The 20708-nt window shown below is 39.0% G+C and overlaps 1 non-coding gene across 1 annotated transcript; it reads right to left on the reverse strand.

Annotated features, from left to right (window-relative positions):
* Positions 1 to 7813: 7813 nt before the first annotated feature.
* LOC141681867 (small nucleolar RNA R71) lies at positions 7814 to 7920 on the reverse strand. The gene has a single exon (XR_012559287.1). It is a non-coding gene; the product is annotated as a small nucleolar RNA R71 (small nucleolar RNA).
* Positions 7921 to 20708: the final 12788 nt, after the last annotated feature.

Below are 20708 nucleotides of genomic sequence, written 5' to 3' on the forward strand. Positions count from 1 at the left end.
AGACCTTTCCAGAATAGTAAGGATCATCAAAAATGAACAAGTAACTAATTCAGAAAACAAATAAATGCGGACTGCAGAATAGAATCAGCCCCTGATTATAATTATATTTTGATATTTAAGACATTAAAATCATAGAATTTAGCAGCAGAATGTAAACACAAATTGCAGATATCGAAAAGAGCTTTCCAGAATGGTATTGCTCATAATATTTGAACAAATACTCAATTTATAATGAATTTACGAAGTTAGGCCGCACAAACAGAAATTTCAACAATAGATTACACAAACAACAGATTTTGACATATTTACAAGTAGAATTTCAGAAAATGCAAAGAACGAAAAACGAAGATAATCAAATTAGCTTTCCAGCGAGTATAGAATCACAACAATCCAATAAACAGAGAATTAAATACGAAATTTATAAAAATTCAGATTACTAGAATCGAGGCACACGAATTCGATGAAGTATAACAAGAATGATAGTAAAACGAAAATATCCGTACACACGAATTCGAATACGAAAAGAAAGAGTACAAAAAAGATGTTCGTATACACGAATTTGAATTTGAAAATAAAGAGTACAAAAAGATGTCCGTACCTCGAGATCTTAGTAACCGAGAATGAAAATCAATAAATTTAGAACTCCAATCACAGAATCCTAATCCCTTAAACTCCAAATCCATAATCTCCGATTTGACTTTGTTGTTCATCTATTTCTCCTTGTCTTGCCTTCTCTTTTCCTCATTTTCTATTTATTATACTCTCTCCTCTTCTCTCCATCTCTTTCTCTCTTCTCCTCTTGTCATAAAACGTAAGTAATCTCTTTTTGTTCTCCTTGTTGTTATTTTTTCAAACCCTAACTCTTTCTTCCTCCTTTCTTTTTTTTTTATTAAAACCCTCACTCTTTTTTATAATAGCCTTACTATTTTTTTAAACTAATACTCTTAAAACAATATCCAGAATATAAGAATAAAAATAAACTTATAAAAGCTATTTTAACTACAGCACACTGACATTAATAAATAATTAAATCAAATAATTCAACTAAAAATAATTATAAAAAAATCGGGATGTTACAATGAGTGTGTGCATTTGTTTTAATTTATAATGTGATTTATCTCTGATCTGTTTTGATGACGGATGTGTTTGAGTTTTATTTATAAAATCAATTAAAATTGATAAAAATAAAAGATACTTGTGAAAACTTTTATGCCTCTGATAGATAATATGCAAATATCATATAAATATGTAAAGTAGATATTGTATAGAATTATGTTCATATGACAAATCTAGATTACGTACATCACGTAAGACTTTGTATCCACTATATATTGCTGATCAATGAGAAAATCCCAGTGGGGGGAAATTCACACATTTCAACATGGTATCACATCCGGAAGAAAACTAGCATCATAAAATTTCTCTCTTTAATTTTTTTTCCTTTATATATGCCTTTTTTATTTCTCCTCTCAGGAACCATAGTTGACCCTAGTAATGACAGAACCTTTGCCAAGAATGGCCAGTAAACTTGTCATATGCCTTCTTCCACTTTCCATCAAGCCTTGGCTGTAACGAACATTCGAAGCTTGATTCCTTTAACCTTAGATCTCGAAAAAGGAAAATATTTCTCTTGGGTCGAGTTTTTTCAGGTAATAGCATGTGCTTACAATGTTCTAGATCACATCGATACAAACACACCTCGTCCCGCTGATGTAGACATTGTTATGGAAAAGATTGAATGATGTTGTCAAACAATGGATATATATGGTACAATTTCTGATGAACTTTTATAAACAATTCTGAAACCAGGGTCATTTGCTTAAAAGATCTAACTCGTTTAGAGGATATCTTTCAAGACAATAAGCATACCAGGGCTGTTTATTTAGAAAATCAATTTAATACCAGAAGACTTAAAAATTTTCCTAATGTCTTTGCTTATTATTAAAAATTAAAACTTTATGTAGATTAATTAGCAAATGTTGGAACCACTGTCTCCGACCAAAAGATGGTTTTTCAGATGAAAACTGGATTGATAAAGGGTGAATATGAGACAATGGCTACCATGATTCATCAATCTGATCCGCTTCCTAGCTTCTACAAGGCAAGATCCTTGCTTACCATCGAAGAAACAAGACGCTCAAAACAAGATGAGATCACTCAATCTACCTTCATGACTCAAAATACCATTGTAAATAATTTAGTGCCTCCATTACCACAACAACACCTACCACAACAGTTAGGACATGGCATCAATAACGAAATCGAGGCGGTCGCACCAAAGGCGGTAATAATTCCCGTGAAGGGCGAGTTCATGAAAGAGGGGGACGACAAAAGAACTTTTCCACAACAGCAAAAACAGAACTGGTCTCAGACAACATGGCCAAGTCATCCTTAGTGGCCCATGCCTCCACCTTGTCCCTACCCGTCAGTCACTCCACCACCACCATGTCCTTACTCGTCGGTAAATAATGCACCTCATCAGCGTCAGAGCAATGGACTCTTAGGACCTGGACTAGGCAATCAGCAACAACAAGCCTACATAGCACAAAATTATGGGTATGGTCCTCCAATGTCCCCAACAAATCTCGAAAATACATTTAGTACCATGTCACTCCAACAACCTGATGATAACTGGGACATGGAACATGCACTTTGTCTCATATTACTAAAAACTCAAGTAATCTTATTCGTATTTTCAATTTGAGCAATCCTCAATATATATTAGTCGGTGATGACAATCGTATTCCAATAAAAGGTTATGGCACCACCAAATGTCCCACCACCTCACCCTCCATTTACCCTTAAATATGTCTTATTTGTCCCAAATGCTAGAAAAAAAATTGATTTCCGTTAGAAAATTTGTGACTGATAATTCTGTATCCATTGAGTTTGACCTTTTTGGTTTGTCTGTGAAGGATCTCCATATGGAGACAATACTTACGAGATGTAACAGTACGGGGGATGTCTATCCTTTCTCATCTACTTTATTCGTCTCAACCAGTCAGTCTCTTTAGCAACAATATCTCCTTCAACCTGGCATAATCATCTTGGGCATCTCGGAGCTCATATTTTTAGTTATCTAAAAAATAAAAATTTGATTTCTTGTAATAAGGGGATTGATACCCATTCTTGTTCATATTTTCAACTTATAAAACATGTTAGACTTTCTTTTAATCTTACTTCAAGTGTAACATATTCTGCATTTGATATTATTCATGGTGATTTATGAATATCTCCACTTTTGAGAAAATCGGGTAATAAATATTACTTGGTTCTCCTTGGTGATTCCACCCATTTTATATGGGTATATCCTCTAATATACAAGTCTCAAGTCTTTTTAGTTTTCCTTAACTTTCAAAATTATGTCAAGACTCAATTTCAAAAGAATATAAAAACTTTTCAATGCGATTATGGTTGTGAATTCAATAATACTAAGTGTTACGCCCATATTCCTTCGGTATGCAAGAACAGTCTTTGGTCTGCCAAGAACGTCCTTCGGACGTGACCTGAAAAGAAAGAGAATGCGAAGAATTGTCCCCCCGATTCACCTCCGGTGTGAGTATCAGTAATCTGGATGTAAGGTGGGTTTAGGAATATAAGAAAGTAGAGAGAGTTTTGAAAGTATGAGTAGAATTGTCTATTTCTTACTTTCCCTGGGTTATTTATACCCAAACTTGCATTAAATGTTCGTCCGTTATGGGTAAAATACGGATGAACATTGGAGGCGTGATTTGAGAGGATGTTTTGATTCTTGATAAGAACGACTTGGTCGTAGTGGGCCTTTGGCCCAGTACTTTAATCATCCTATGGGCCTTCGCTCATTGGGCCTTACTGGGCCCATAGCTAACATGTCCCTGTCCCTCGGCCGTGACTTCGGTCGGTCGATGGGCGTCAATCTTCGCCCATCTTGGGGTGAAGAAACCCTAGGACGATCCTTCGGCTTTGCTTTGGTTCGTCCGTCCACGTGGCATCATTGTAGGTGCATTAATGGGGACAACTGTCCATCACGTCGTTTCATGGCACCATCTTAGCCGTCGAATTCCAACCGTTTCCATCTGGTCCGTCAATTTTAAAGTATCCCAATGACGTTTTTTGGCACCCAAACGTTTGGGGTTTTGGGCGCTTATATATATATTTCACTGCCACTTCTTTTTATTTTTACTCTCACCCAACAACCAAAACACTCTCCAGATTTTCAAACACGGGCAACGTCAACTCCGTCTTCCTAAATCATCTCATTCCATTAGAGTAGTGTCTTCAAATCAGTAAATATTTTTCATGCTCATTTTACGCTTGCTCGAAATATTTTGCAAGCATATTTTTCTTCTTTTTGTTTCTGTTGTTCATGTACAGGTTGTTTTCTAGGGTAGGTAATAGATAGTTTTTATGGGTTGTTTTTTTCTCCTTTTGGGGAACCAATTGGGTTTAAAGATGGCATGTGATGTGTTCTTGGGCAAGAACTCCCTTCGAGGGGGTTTTGGCTGTAGAACAACCTTCGGAAGCCGACCCAAGGTGTTTGGTTTTTTCTTTTCTTTGCCTGTTGAGTTTAAAGATGGCATGCGAGGTGTTCTGCGAGTAGAAACTTCCTTTAGGAAACCTTTTCTGTAGAACATTCTTCAAGAGCCGACTCTTGGCGCTTTTCTTTAAGAGTCGGTCTCAGGACATGTACTCGGTCCCTTGTCTTTTTATTTTTCTTTGTTGTTAATCCGAGTACATGGACTAATTTGTCTCTTTATTTTCGAATACAGGGACATGGACCGAGCGAACACCCTCGCGGGGACTTCTACCTCTCGACCCGAGCGAACAGGAAGAGACCTCTTCGGTTCAATGGCGGTGTACCCTACGGCCAATAACCGCTCAGAGTTGTCGAAGGAGAGGGTAGGACATATGTACTTTGACTACTCCATTCCCCGAGGCTACTTCTGGTTGTACGCCGCAAAGGGGGATGAGTGGATCTACGATACTCCGGGCATGCCGAAGGGTCACAGAGACTGCGCCGTTGGAGTTTCTGAAGCAGCGTTCAAATGCGGCTTCAGGGTTCCTCTGTTGAAGATTCTTAGGCGGCTTTTCAGCTAGATGGGTATCGCCTTGGGACAGATGGACATAAAGGGGTTCATCCACATTAATTGCTTTCATAACCGATGCCTTCAGGCCGGTATATAACCACTTACCCGGCTCTTTTGGTTCCATTACGACTTTCGGAGGAACCCTAAGAGCACGGGTTTTTACAACATTGATCGTCGGGTGTGGTGTGAGGTCAATTTTTCAGCGCTCTTAATGCCGAACCTGAGCGACGAAGAGAAGGATTTATATTCGACCTTAGTGGACGTGAAGGTTGACAAGCTTGGTCCCGATGAGTTTCAGGACAAGGACTGGATTCTCAGTTTGTGGGGTGGGGGTAACTACCTTTTTCCTTTGTCTTTTTTTTTCTATTTGCATAACTGTTTTTTATCTCATTCCGCCTTTATGCGTTGTGTATTTTGTAGATTTATCTTTTACTAATCCTTCTTCTGTGTTTCTTTTTTAGTGTCTTCTAAGGAAGCTTTGATCGAGCGAAAGAAGGCTAAGACAGCTGAGAAGAGAGTTGCAGAAGAAACAGAGAAGGCCAAGGAGGCCGAAAAGAAGGTCATTCCAGACCCTTCGGCTACAGAGCAGGAGGCCGAAGCCGAGAGGGCAATCCCCCTTCAGCAAGCCTCGTCAGCTCCGGAGGATAACCAGGGAGATGACCTGAAGTTCGTTGGTGAGGGGGCTCCGAGTAAGAGGCTCCATGGCCAAGATGGGATCGTTCATACCTATGCTCCCGAATGGGCTGTTCTGACGTCCGACCACACGGTCTACCCGGCTATGGTGGCTACGAAGGAGGTGGCTTCGGACCTTTGCCACGGGCTTTAGCTCTCGGCCGATCGGTCCTTGTAGGGAGAAAAACATAACAGTTTCCAGTAGGGAGTTGAGCGCCCGCTCGGCTCTGCTGAGCGACCGCTCAGGAAGCTGAGCGCCCGTTCAGGAATGCTGAGCGGCCGCGCAGGAACGGAAAATCAGAATTAATATTTTAGACTCCTGGTTCTGTTTAACTTCCAACTTCTGAGTTAGCTGGGTATTATGGAACTCCTATATAAGTAGATTTCATAGACGTTTCACAAAGGTTGGATCGTAGTATTAATCGAAGAGCGAGGAGATAAGGAAGAAGACCGTTTTAGCACACCGCAACGAAGAGGTAGCATATTTTCTTGTGATTCTTTATTTTGTTGTAACGTTGGATGCCAGTTTTCTTTACTTTGAACCTATATACTCTTGTGACGTACTCTGGTTTAATATAAGTAGTTTTAGTTATTATTCTTGTGTGTTATTATCATGTTTTCATATGAACCCATTATGATGATGAGTGTTATCATGGGCTAATCGTGATCATGGGGTCGTAACGGATTTACTATGGAATTGTTTAGTTAGTTGTTTAATACCTTAGTGTGTGGTGATTGTATGATATCTAGTATTGGTTGTGCTTATTTGTCTTATGTGCGTCGCGAACATATAAGATAGGGTGTTAATCTCTTGTGAAGTGACGGTGGATCTTGAGATTTAGAACTTGTCATGCTAGCATAGGTTCGTGTATGAGTATACATGATTAGTGGGTAACTCTAACCGTTTTATTCATCCTGTGTAATCAAAAGGAATAACTTGTGTTTAAATCGTTATGTTGTCAATTTCTGTAGACATATAGGGACTCAACATAATTGATGCCTATTCAACTTCTATCTTAATTGTGGATGTTTGGTAGAATTGTATTAGTACAATGAGAGTTGGCTTTTATCAGTTTCGTGTTGTTCGATTAATATCATCACTGTTGCATGCTAAGGGTAATAACAATGACTCTTGAAGGAAGTAGTAATGAAGTTGTGATCTCATGAGTGTTTTAATATTGTTAATTTAAGTGTTAATTAATTGCTTAATTCTAGTAGTTAATTGTAGTTAATAATTAGTTAATCAATCTAAGTGTTATTATTTTAACATTGAGAAGTAATCATACATTGGTGAGTGAGTGTAATTGAACATAATTAGTCTAAGTCTCTGTGGGAACGAACTAGAAAGTATTCTATATTACTTGCGAACGTGTATACTTGCGTGTATTATTAGCGCGTGTTTACACCCTAACAAGTTTTTGGCGCCGCTTCCGGGGACTCGGCGTATTTGTTTAGTTTATGTACTTACCATTAGTGGTCATTAGGACTCAGTGATTAAGACGTGTTACTTATTGTTTCCGGTTGTGTTTCAGGTACTTTAGCGAGCGTTTATGAAAACACGTTCTCGTACTCGCAAGAGGACTTTAGATACGGCTGAGGAGGCAGGCAAAGTTCTTGATATTCCGGAGAAGATAGAGTTTGAAGATTCGGATTCAGGAAGTGAGCAGAAAGAGCCAGTAATCATGGGTGATCGTATTGTTCCGGCAGATCCAGCTCTTATGAACTTTTCTCGACCTAAAATTGATGACATTCAGTCTAGCATCATGCACCCGGCTATTGAGGCCAATAACTTTGAAATCAAGCCGGGCACTATTTAGATGATGCAGAATTATGTTTCTTTTGGAGGTACTGCGACTGAAGACCCCAACATGCACATAAGGAATTTTGTCGAGATCTGTAGTACTTTCAAATATAATGGTGTGACTGATGAGGTTATCAAGCTGAGGCTTTTCCCATTCTCACTGAGGGATAAAGCTAAGGACTGGTTATATTCTGAACCAGTTGGGTCTATCACTACTTGGCAAGATCTTGCGCAAAAGTTTCTGGTGAAGTTTTATCCAATGGCGAAGACTGCGGCTATGAGGAATGCTCTTACTCAGTTTGCGCAACAACCTACAGAATCTATGTGCGAAGCTTGGGAGCGCTACAAGGAGATGTTGAGAAAGTGTTCACATCACGGAATGCCTGATTGGATGGTGATCACTGGTTTCTATAATGGTTTGGGGGCCCAATCTCGGCCCATGCTCGATGCAGCAGCTGGAGGCGCCTTGCGGGCCAAAAGCTATACGGAGGCTTATAATCTTATTGAGACTATGGCTATAAATGAGCATCAAAACCCGACTCAAAGGATGATCCCTGGGAAGGTAGCAGGTATTTTGGAAGTTGATGCAGCTACAGCTATTGCAGCGCAGCTCCAAGCGCTGTCTATGAAGGTCGATTCTCTAGCCACCTATGGAGTCAATCAGATAGTTATGGTCTGTGAGCTTTGTGCAGGTTCTCATGCTACGGATCAGTGTTCTCTTGTTAATGAATCTGTTCAGTATGTGAACAATTATCAGCGACCGCAGCAGCCTGTACCAGCTACTTATCATCCTAACAACAGAAATCATCCAAATTTCAGCTGGAGTAATAATCAGAATGCTATTCAGCAACCATATCAGCAAGGCGTAAGTAAACAGTTCAATCCACCTGGATTCCAGCAACCACAGCATTATGCTCAAAGGCAATCATATCCTCAACAAGGAGGTGCAGCTCCACCCTCTAGTGCTAATTTTGAGGAACTTAAGCTGTTGTGCAAAAGTCAGGCGGTCTCTATCAAGACCTTGGAAAATCAAATCGGTCAAATAGCCAATGCAGTGCTTAATCGTCAACCTGGCACACTTCCCAGTGATACTGAAGTGCCAGGCAGGAAGGAAGCTAAAGAGCAAGTCAAGGCTATTACCTTAAGGTCTGGAAAAGTTGCTGAGGCTGAAAAAGTAAAAGAATGAGAAGCTAAAGTTGGTGATGAAGAAGCTAAGCAAAAGGAGAAAGCGGCGGAACCAAGGAAGACTACTGTTGAACACACTCTGCCTGAGGGTAATACAGGGGAGAAACAGCTCTATCATCCACCACCTTTCCCTAAGAGATTGCAACAACAAAAGCTGGATAAGCAGTTCAGTAAGTTCGTGGAGGTGTTCAAGAAACTTCACATCAACATACCTTTCGCTGAGGCTCTGGAGCAAATGCCTAGTTATGCGAAATTTATGAAGAGTATTCTTTCAAGGAAGGTGAAACTGGATGATCTTGAGACCGTTGCTTTAACGGAAGAATGCAGTGTTGTGCTGTAACAAAAGTTACCTCCAAAGCTTAAAGATCCAGGTAGCTTCACCATTCCTTGCACCATTGGCAAGTTGTCTTTCAACAAGTGCCTTTGTGATTTGGGAGCAAGCATCAATCTTATGTCGTTGTCGATCTTCAAAAAGTTGAATTTACCTGATCCAAAACCCACCTACATGTCTCTACAATTAGCCGATCGTTCTATTACATACCCACGAGGCATAGTAGAGGATGTGCTAGTAAAGTTGGATAAGCTCTTCTTTCCTGCAGACTTTGTTATTCTGGATTTCGAGGAAGATAAGAAGATTCCCATAATCTTGGGGAGACCTTTCTTGGCTACAGGTCGTACCTTGATAGATGTGCAGAAAGGTGAACTTACTTTGAGGGTACAGGATCAGGATGTGACATTCAATGTATTCAAAGCAATGAAATTCCCTACAGAAGATGAGGAGTGCTTAAAAGTGGATTTGATTGATTCTACGGTTACTTCAGAACTCGGTCATATGCTAATGTTTGATGCATTAGAGAAGGCCTTAGTGGGGGATTTTGACAGTGATGATGAGGATGGCAATGAGCAACTACAATATCTAAATGCTTCTCCTTGGACGCGAAAGCTAGACATGCCATTTGAATCTCTGGGTACTTCTGACCTCAAAAATGCTGAAGAAAAGCTCAAACCATCTATTGAGGAAGCACCTACCTTGGAGCTTAAACCATTGCCTGAACACTTGAGGTATACTTTTTTAGGTGATGCATCTACTTTACCTGTTATTATTGTATCTGACCTTTCAGGTAGTGAGGAGGACAAGCTCTTAAAGATCTTGAGAGAATTCAAATCGGCTATCGGATGGACTATAGCAGACATCAAAGGGATCAGCCCTTCATATTGCATGCATAAAATTCTGCTAGAGGAGGGTAGTAAGCCGACTGTTGAGCAACAGCGCAGATGTAATCCTATCATGAAAGAAGTGGTGAAGAAAGAAATTCTGAAGTGGCTGGATGCAGGAATCATTTATCCTATTTCTGACAGTTCTTGGGTGAGGCCCGTGCAATATGTACCTAAGAAAGGAGGTATTACTGTGGTAGCAAATGAGAAGAACGAGCTCATCCCTACTCGAACAGTCACAGGATGGAGGGTATGCATGGACTACAGAAAGTTGAACAAGGCCACGAGGAAGGATCACTTCCCTCTTCCGTTTATTGATCAGATGCTTGACAGGTTGGCCGGTCATGAGTATTATTGTCTTCTGGATGGTTATTCTGGGTATAATCAGATATGTATTGCACCAGAGGACCAAGAAAAAACTACCTTCACTTGTCCATTTGGCACGTTTGCTTTTCGCAGAGTTTCGTTTGGCTTATGTGGCGCACCGGCCACTTTTCAGAGATGTATGATGGCTATTTTCTCTGATATGATTGGAAATAATATTGAGGTGTTCATGGACGACTTCTCCGTCTTTGGACATTCGTATGATGAATGTTTGAATAATCTTCGTGCAGTACTCAAAAGGTGTGTGGAAACTAATTTGGTGCTCAATTGGGAAAAATATCACTTTATGGTGTGTGAAGGCATTATTCTTGGGCATAAGGTCTCTAGCAAGGGTCTTGAGGTGGACAAAGCCAAGGTGGGAGTCATTGAAAATCTTCCACCACCTATTTCTGTGAAAGGAATCCGTAGTTTTCTTGGTCGTGAGGGTTTTTATCGGCTTTTCATCAAGGACTTTTCGAAGATATCTAAGTCGTTGTGCAACTTGCTTGAGAAGGATGTGCCTTTCAAATTTGATGATGAATGCTTGACGGCATTCAAGACTCTCAAGAAGAGTTTGATATCTGCACCAATTATTACAGCACCTGATTGGACAGAGCCTTTTGAGATGATGTGTGATGCGAGTGATTATGCGGTGGGCGCAGTTCTTGGGCAGCACAAGAATAATCTCTTTCATGTGGTCTAATATGCCAGCAAGACCTTAAATGGAGCTCAAATGAACTGCACCACTACTGAGAAGGAGCTCTTGGCTATAGTCTTTGGTTTTAAAAAATTTCGATCTTATCTGCTTGGGACAAAGGTGACAGTGTTCACTGATCATGCGGCCATTCGCTATTTGGTTTCCAAGAAGAATTCGAAGCCTAGACTCATTCGTTGGGTGCTCCTGCTACAGGAATTTGAGTTAGAGATCAAGGAACGAAAAGGTACTGAGAATCAAGTAGCTGACCATCTCTCTAGATTGGAGAATCCCGGGTCTACTTCATATGATAAGGCATTGATCAACGAATCTTTTCCGGATGAGCAGTTGTTCGTAGTTCAGGAGGAAGAGTCATAGTTCACAGATATTGTGAATTATCTTGTCAGCAATATAATGCCTCCTAATTTGACCACAGCTCAAAAGAAGAAGTTTCTGCATGAGGTAAAGTGGTATATGTGGGATGAACTGTATTTATTTAGACAGGGAGCTGACCAGATCATCAGGATATGTATCCCATTCTGTGAGACGGAGGGGATATTACGAGACTGCCACTCCACAGTTTATGGTGGACATTATGGTGGTGAGAAGATGGCAGCTCGTATTCTGCAAGCAAGTTTTTTCTGGCCTACTTTATTTAAGGATGCTCATCAGTTCATTTTAAGGTGTGATCATTGCCAAAGAGTGGGAAATCTTACGAGAAAGGATGAGATGCCGTTAAATGTGATGCTTGAAGTCGAGGTCTTTGATGTTTGGGGAATCGATTTCATGGGGCCATTTGTCTCGTCCTGCAATAATCAGTACATCTTGCTGGCAGTCGATTATGTCTCAAAATGGGTAGAAGTCAAAGCTCTGCCAACGAATGAGGCAAAGGTTTTGTTGAATTTTCTTCATAAACAGATTTTCACAAGGTTTGGAACGCCACGAGTAATCATAAGTGATGAAGGGTCGTATTTCTGCAACCGTAAGTTCACTTCTATGATATAGCGCTACAATGTGAATCATCATGTTGCTACTGCCTATCATCCGTAAATGAATGGTCAAGCTGAAGTGTCTAATAGAGAGATCAAGCGCATTTTAGAGAAGGTTGTTTGTCCGTCAAGAAAGGATTGGTCTTTAAAGCTCGATGAAGTTGTGTGGGCTTACAAAACAGCATATAAAACTCCAATTGGGATGTCCCTGTTTCAACTTGTGTATGGTAAGGGATGTCATTTACCTGCGGAGCTTGAGCATAAGGCCTATTGGGCGTTGAAGAAGTTAAACCTGGATCTAGATGCACCTGGAAAGAAGCGAATGCTTCAGCTAAATGAACAGGATGAATTTCGACTTCAAGCGTACGAGAACAACAAAATGTACAAGGAAAAAGTGAAAAGGTGGCACGACAGGAAGCTATATCCTAAGTCATTTGTGCCGGGGCAGCAAGTTCTTTTATTCAACTCTCGTCTCCGACTTTTTCCTGGAAAGTTGAAATCAAGGTGGTCTGGACCTTTTATTGTCAAAACTGTGTTTCCACATGGAGCGATGGAAATTTTTTAGAATGATCCGGACCAAGCATTCAAGGTTAATGGTCAGCGTTTGAAGCATTACTATGGGGACACGGCAAACCGGGAAGTGGTTAGTGTCGTTTGTTGTCAACTTGATTAAGGTACGCTACGTCAAGATAATGACGAAAAAGAAGCGCTTCTTGGGAGGCAACCCATGATTTGTTGTTACAGGAACCCTTAGAAGTTAGTAACCTATCCAAAACCACAAAAAAATTAAAAAAATAGGGCAAGAAAAAAAAATCCAGAAGACCCCTGAGCGCCCGCTCAGCTCTGTTGAGCGCCCGCTCAGCTTTGCTGAGCAACCGCTCAGGGGCCGACTGGCAGATTTTTTTTTTTTGCCTTTATAAAAATCCAAAAAAAATCTGAAAAATAAAAAAAAACAAAACACAAAACCATTACCCACGACCTATTGCCCCATTATCCCATGTTTTTAACCCTCAAACCCACTCTTAATCAAATTTTACCCTAATCTTTACCTTATATATACATACACCTATTCCATATACTCCCCATACACTTTCAAACCTTAAACTCTCTCCCAAACCTAAAAACACAAATCTTAAACACTTTTTCTCAGTTTCAATGGCACCCAAGAGATCCAGGACTATTGATAGCAGCAGCATTGTCCCTACTGCTGATTCTTCAAGGGGTACTGTTGCGAGGCCTCGGTTGTTTGATAGGGCTTCTGAGGAGGAGTATACTAGGCTTCTGGGTAAGCCGATTTTGAAGGAGAGGGGGTTCTTACCATCGGGGAGGGATGGTGAGTTTTTGTCTATGATTGCGGAGAAGGGATGGATTGCTTTCTGTGAGTCTCCTGAAGCAGTTCCGATGAGCGTTGTTCGCGAGTTCTATGCGAACGCGAAGGCTGAAAAGAATGGGTATTCTGTTGTTCGGGGGATGACGGTGGATTATCACCCTGCGGCGATTCGCCGTGTGATTGGGCAGCGACAGAGGAAGCTCACGGAGGAGAATTGGAACGAGAAGACTGCTGAGGATTTTGACTTGGATTTGATTTGTGCTACTCTCTATAGGTCGGGAACAGTTTGGACCTTCAAGACTGGGACTAACGAGTATCGCCACTTTCCGGCGATTGCGATGAATAGGTATGCCCATGCATGGAATGCTTTTATTTGCGCTAATATTCTGCCTACTTCACATGCACATGAGGTCACAGTTGAGAGAGCACAGTTGTTATGGGGAATTTTGAATGAGGAGTACTATGTGGACCTTGGTGAGTTCATCTACCAAGGAATTCTGAAGTTTTTGAGGGGAGCTAAGCACATGAACATCCCTTATGCATCCACCGTTACAAAGCTTTGCCGAGCAGTGGGAGTTCAGTGGTCGTCTCACGAGTAGTTGCAGTTGCCGGCCGCTCCTATTGACTCTGGGACTCTGCATGCGATGCAGGAGTGGACTGGTGGAGAGCCCGAGGAGCATGGGCTGGGTTATCGTCTTCCAGGACGGTGTCCAGCACGTGGTGCTACCATGACGAAGCCAAGGCGTGATAAGGCTGGTTCTTCTAGAGGCCAGGAGGGGGCTGGGATGGCTGATGCCCAGTATAGGAGGCTGTCGAGAAGGATGGATGCTATGTATGAGACACAGAGCAGGTTTGCTCAAGAGCTCACCCTTGCACTTGGGACTGTTTTTCGAGGCCTTGGAGCTGACATCCAGTGACCAGTTCTTGGTGAGGACTCTGCATATCCGCATCCTGATACTCCACCCTCTGAGGGTGATGATGATGATGATCTCTCCGAGTAGGTATACCATGTGTTCCTTTCTACTACCTTCACTAGGGACAGTGAAGATTTTAAGTTTGGGGGTGGTAGTTAAGGAATATTTTGTGTGTGTCATTTAGTTGCATATTCATGATAGTTTAGCTCATATAATTGCATATTTTTGCCATATAGTTTTTTTATTATGATTTTTATTTTTATTTATAGATTTATTTATCATATCATGTAGCTCATGCATATACCATGATCCCTTTTGCGTTGATTTACCAATTGATTTGTGATATTGATGCGAGTGTAGTGATAGCGTTAAAGTGATGGTGAGTCGTGTAGGTTGACATGCATGCTAGAAATACTTGTAATTTCACTAAGTCTTAGAGAATGCTTAAGGCTAGATTGTTGTTATGGTTTGATGGTTTTCAGGGTTAATCTATTGATTATGCTTAGAATTTATAATAGGTTCTTAGTGATAAAAGGCATGAAAAGAAAAAATGGAGTGAAAAGTGGAATTTATTGCTGATTGTGGCTAGGCGTCAAATGGCTAGTAGTCGGCTCGTATTTTTATGCGAGTAGTCTAGGGTTGAGCAAGATGGAGCGAAACGCGCTTGCTCAGAAATTGAGAAAAAATAGAAGAAAAGAAAAAGAAAAGAAAAAAATAGAAAAAAATAGAAAGAAAATAGAAAGAAAAAAAGAAAAAAAAGAGTTTATGCATAATTGATCACGAGTGGGCTCTTTGGTATTCGAGTTATTAAGTTCTTAGGGGACTTTGTGCCTAGTGACCTAAGGCTTTTATAGTCTGGGATCTGCTAACCTAACGCTCGCTACATGGATACCATTGCATAAGTCTTTTGGGGACATCACTCATTGCATGGTCAAATAAGCATTGGTTTGTTGTGATAAATAAAAAGCATGATTCCGTAATAAGCTCCAGAAATCTTGAAGTGTTCTAAGTCATTTTGTGCCTAGAATTTTATTCTTTGTATAATCATGTGATTACCTTGAGGATAGTCGAGTTATAATAATTGATCTAGTTTCAAAGCATATCTGTTAAGCATCTGCACACACCACGTTTCCGGTTGTATGTTAGTTTGCATGGTTTGATTGATCTTTATTCTCCTAATTGCATTTGTTGAGATATCGTAAGTTGGTTGGTTTGGTCGTAGTAAGGGGGATCGCTGCATTTCATATAGATTGCATTCATGCATGTTTTCGTTTTGTTTTTGAGTCTGTGACGCTTGAGGACAAGCATCGATTTAAGTTTGGGGGTATGATAAGTGGCATTTTATACCACTTCGAACGTCTTATAATGGCTTGAATTGATGTCTTGAAATCAAGTATTTTGTGTATTTGATGTGTTTTTCTAGTGTTTGTGCATTTCAGGGTATTAATTACATTTTGAGAGAGATTTCATCAATAATAAGTCTTGGCATGTGTTTAGCATTGTAAGCGGGAAGATAGGAGCAGATTGCAGCGAAGAAACGGGAGAAAAACAGAGCAGTTTTCAGTAGGGAGCTGAGCGACCGCTCAGGAAGCTGAGCGCCCGCTCAGGAATGCTGAGCGGCCGCGCAAGGACGGAAAATCAAAATTAATATTTTAGACTCCTGGTTCTGTTTAACTTCCAACTTCTGAGTTAGCTGGGTATTATGGGACTCCTATATAAGTAGATTTCAGAGACGTTTCACAAAGGTTGGATCATAGTATTAATCGAAGAGCGAGGAGATATGGAAGAAGACCGTTTTAGCACACCGCAACGAAGAGGAAGCATATTTTCTTGTGATTCTTTATTTCGTTGTAACGTTGGATGCTAGTTTTCTTTACTTTGAACCTATATACTCTTGTGACGTACTCTGATTTAATATAAGTAGTTTTAGTTATTATTCTTGTGTGTTATTATCATGTTTTCATATGAACCCATGATGACGATGAGTGCTATCATGGGCTAATCGTGATCATGGGGTCGTAACGGATTTACTATGGAATTCTTTAGTTAGTTGTTTAATACCTTAGTGTGTGATGATTGTATGATATCTAGTATTGGTTGTGCTTATTCGTCTTATGTGCGTCGCGAACATATAAGATAGGGTGTTAATTTCTTGTGAAGCGATGGTGGATCTTGAGATTAGAACTTGCCATGCTAGCATAGGTTCGTGTATGAGTATACATGATTAGTGGGTAACTCTAACCATTTTATTCGCCCTGTGTAATCAAAAGGAATAACTTGTGCTTAAATCGTTATGTTGTCAATTTCTGTAGACATATAGGGACTCAACATAATTGATGTCTATTCAACTTATATCTTAATTATGGATGTTTGGTAGAATTGTATTAGTACAATGAGAGTTGGCTTTTATCAGTTTCGTGTTGTTCGATTAATATCATCACTGTTGCATGCTTAGGGTAATAACAATGACTCTTGAAGGAAGTAGTAATGAAGTTGTGATCTCATGAGTATTTTATATTTGTTAATTTAAGTGTTAATTAAGTGCTTAATTCTAGTAGTTAATTGTAGTTAATAATTAGTTAATCAATCTAAGTGTTATTGTTTTAATATTGAGAAGTAATCATACATTGGTGAGTGAGTGTAATTGAACATAATTAGTATGAGTCTCTGTGGGAACGAACTAGAAAGTATTCTATATTACTTGTGAACGCGTATACTTGCGTGTATTATTAGCGCGTGTTTACACCCTAACAGGCTACTCCTGGGGCTGCTGTTGTTGCAAAAAAAGTTCGGGACATGCAGGGTCGTATGGCTGAGGTGAAGGAGCTAGAGCGAAGGGCCACTGCAGCCGAGGAGGAGCTCCAAAAAGTTCAGCTGCCAAATGACACTCTGGTCGGCCAATCTACTGTGCTACAGAATGTCAGGCAGCGACTGGAGGGGGATCTGGCCCGGGCGAATAGGAGGATCGCCCATCGAAATGGTCAGCTGAAAAAGTCTCGCAAGGAGCTTTGCAAGACGAAGAAATAGTTGGATCAGACTAAAGAGCGCTGCTTCTAGTTCGGCGCTGATTATTTCCTGAAAAGGCTCACAGACTTGGCTGGGATTATAAGCAGTTGATGGACGACATCCTGGAAGATCTCATACGTCGGGCGACCGTGGAAGCTCCTGCGATCTCCTCCGCTGAAGACGAAGAGCTCTCCGATGAAGACCCTCAGCCTTAGATTCTTTGACTTGCAATTTTCATTTTTATTTGTAGTCAATATTCTCGCCTTCGGGCTTCGTACTTATTTGGCTTCAGGCTTTGTACCTTACTTGCCTTCGGGCCTTTGTTACAGTATTTTTTTTCAGCATTTTCATTTCTGTCATGCTCTATTTGATTCTATAATAAAATAATTTTAAAGAGAAATTTTTTTCCTTATAAATTAAGAAGAAAAATGAACAATTCAAAAAGAAGGGTATTGCTTCTAAGAAAAAAGGAGATTGCTTGGTTTATGGTAAGCCTGTGCATATTGCAAGAGACTGTCATTTTCAGAAAACTATAATAAAGGATACTGCAAATGTTTTTGAGGAAGAGAATTTAGTTAGCATGATATCTGAGGTCAATTGAATTTTGACGAATCCGGGTTGGTGACTTGATTCTAGAGCAACTGTTCATGTGTGCAAAGATAGGTCAATGTTTAAACTATTTGACGGGAACTCGTTTGTTAAAGAGGTACAAATGGATAATACTGCATGTATTAACGTTGTCTGCCAATGAGTTGTGGAACTTGATTTCACAAGTGATAAAAAGTTGACTCTTCATAATGTGTTGTTTGTTCCTCATTTGAGAAAGAATTTATTTTCTGTTGATTTACTTTATAAGAAAGGATTTGGGGTTGTGTTTGAGAGTGACAAAGTTATTTTATCAAAAAGTGACATGTTTGGAGAAAAAGATTATGCATGTGGTAGTATGTATAAATTTTCTATTAATAATGAAATTGAATGTTCTGCTTATATGGTGTGGCATGACTTTCTAGTACATGTTAATTTTAATTCTTTTAAACTAATGAAAAAATTGGGATTAATAAATTTTAATGATGAACTAGATAAATGTGAACATGCGTAGTGTCTGAAATGGTGGAAAAACCTTTTCCAAGTGTAAAAAAGGATTCTAAACTTTTAAATTTAATTTATTCGAATATTTGTAAATTTAACGACATGCTTACTCGTGGAGGAAAAATGTATTTTATTACTTCTATCGATAATTGTTGTAGATTCTTATATATATATATATACATATTTATATATATTTGCTTAAAACAAAAAAATGAGTCATTTGACATGTTTAAAATCTATAAAGGCGAGGTTGAGAATCAATTTGGTGAAAAGATTAAAGTATTAAGGTCCGACATAGGTGGTGAATACTTTATACATGAATTTAATACTTTTGTGAAAAGTATGAAATTATTCATCAAGTTAGTGCACCTTACACTGCTCTACAAAATGGTCTAGCCGAAAGAAAAAATAGAACACTTGGAGAAATGATTAATTGTATGCTTAGTAAATCAAAATTACCATTTAATTTATGGGGTGAAAAATTATTGGTTGCATGTCATATCCATAATAGAACTGTTTCAAAAAAATAAAAGTGTAATCCTATATGATTAGAAAGAAAAGAAAATCGGACCTTTCATATCTTAAAGTGTAGGGTGTTTAACATATTATAGAATGCCCAATCCTAAAAAAAACTAAACTTGATCCTAGAGTTTTAATAGGTGTTTTTGTTGGGTATGCTGGCAAGGCACATAGGTTTTTAGATATGAATGCAAATGTAATTGTGGAGTTGAGAAATGTGGTATTTTTTGAAAATTAATTTCATTTAATCATGAAATAGAGGGGGGCAATGATTCTAATACTCCTAACTCTAGCACTTCTCATGGTCCAAATAAAATTATTGATAATAATGATGATTCTCATGTGGTGGAACCAAAAATAAGTGTTAGATCAAGGAAAGAAAAGTTGTTAGCATCTTGATTTTATTTCTTCAGAGTTTATCTTATGTTTAGTAAAAGGTGATCAACATAATAATGTTGTTAATAAGCACAATGAGTTTTTAAAATTCCAATCTCGAATGTAATCAAAATCTTGTTGCAACTTGTTAGATATTGAGTGCAGTGAAATATAACATTAAGGGGCGTGAATGTGTTTTTTTGGATTTTAATTGGATTTGAAAGTTATTTGGATTATAAATGAACAAAGCAGATTGAACTTGTAGAGATAAATTGTTTAACTGTAAGCACACAAACAAATTATCAAAAACTCACTTGATTGTATTAATCAAATTTGTTTTACTACAAATCTGTGTTCTTGAAAGTAAGAACTCGGCTACAAATCTTGAGAGAGTATACAAGATATTTTCTAGATCTGTTTGATACTTCTAAACGAAGGATTCGTGCATGCTTTATAGACCAACAACACGGGTTTACAAAACTTGCACTAAAATGTACTAACACAGTTTCTCAAGCTATCTTGTCTATTTATATTTCTTGTGTTAACAAATCTGTGCAGAATTTTGTAGGTCTATGACCATCCTATATCCAGTAAATCTTGACCCTTGATCTTGTATTCTTCAAACTGCTTTTGTAGACTTTCCAATTCAGTGAATGAATTGTTTATTAACTGATAATCTTGAATCTTTAACCTGTATGTATTCTGAATTTTAAGATAGTTTGTCGAGATCTCTTTTGTTCTGTAGAGATGTCACATATCGATAAATATAATGACTTATCAATATCTTGAGTTCTCTACATGTGTTTTTGACTTGTCGAGGTCTCCAGTTCTCTACATGGAGAATAGCTTGCCGACATCCCCAGTTCTCTACATAGGCTTTTGACTTGGCGACATTTATAGTTCTCTACATGAAGAATTGACTTGTCGATATCTCTAGATCTCTACGTGAAGAAATGACTTGTCGATATCTTCAGTTCTCTACATAGACTTTTTGACTTGTTGAAATTTGAGATCTCTACATGCATTTTGACTTATCGATATCTCTTGGGACTTCTAGATAAGTCATTTTGGACTTCTCGACAGACTTATCGATATCCCTTGATATGTGACTTGTCGATATCTGACTTAGAACATTTTTCCTAGAACAAAATTATTCAAATCCAAGCTGTTATACTTCTCTCTGAGTCATAATCAGGATTTGATCTTCTTCCAGGGTTGGTTGAAGGTTGTTCACAGAAAAATCTTCCAGTCTATTCTACTTAGCATTTTTACAGACTCAAGAAATATAATTACATAATACAAGATTAGATTATCATACAACTTATCATTAGGGCTGTCGGTGTGACTTAGTCTTATTATGTACATGTATGTCTTGCACAACACAACTAGTTATATATTTGTTTGCACTGTATTTTTGCAATTATTTTCAAGTGATAGTTAAACCACAATTTTTTTTAAAAAATGCTAGTAGTATTTTTAGTCTAAGTTCG

Source organism: Apium graveolens, chromosome 8 (genome assembly GCF_009905375.1).
Source record: "Apium graveolens cultivar Ventura chromosome 8, ASM990537v1, whole genome shotgun sequence".
NCBI classification, from domain to species: Eukaryota; Viridiplantae; Streptophyta; class Magnoliopsida; order Apiales; family Apiaceae; genus Apium; species Apium graveolens.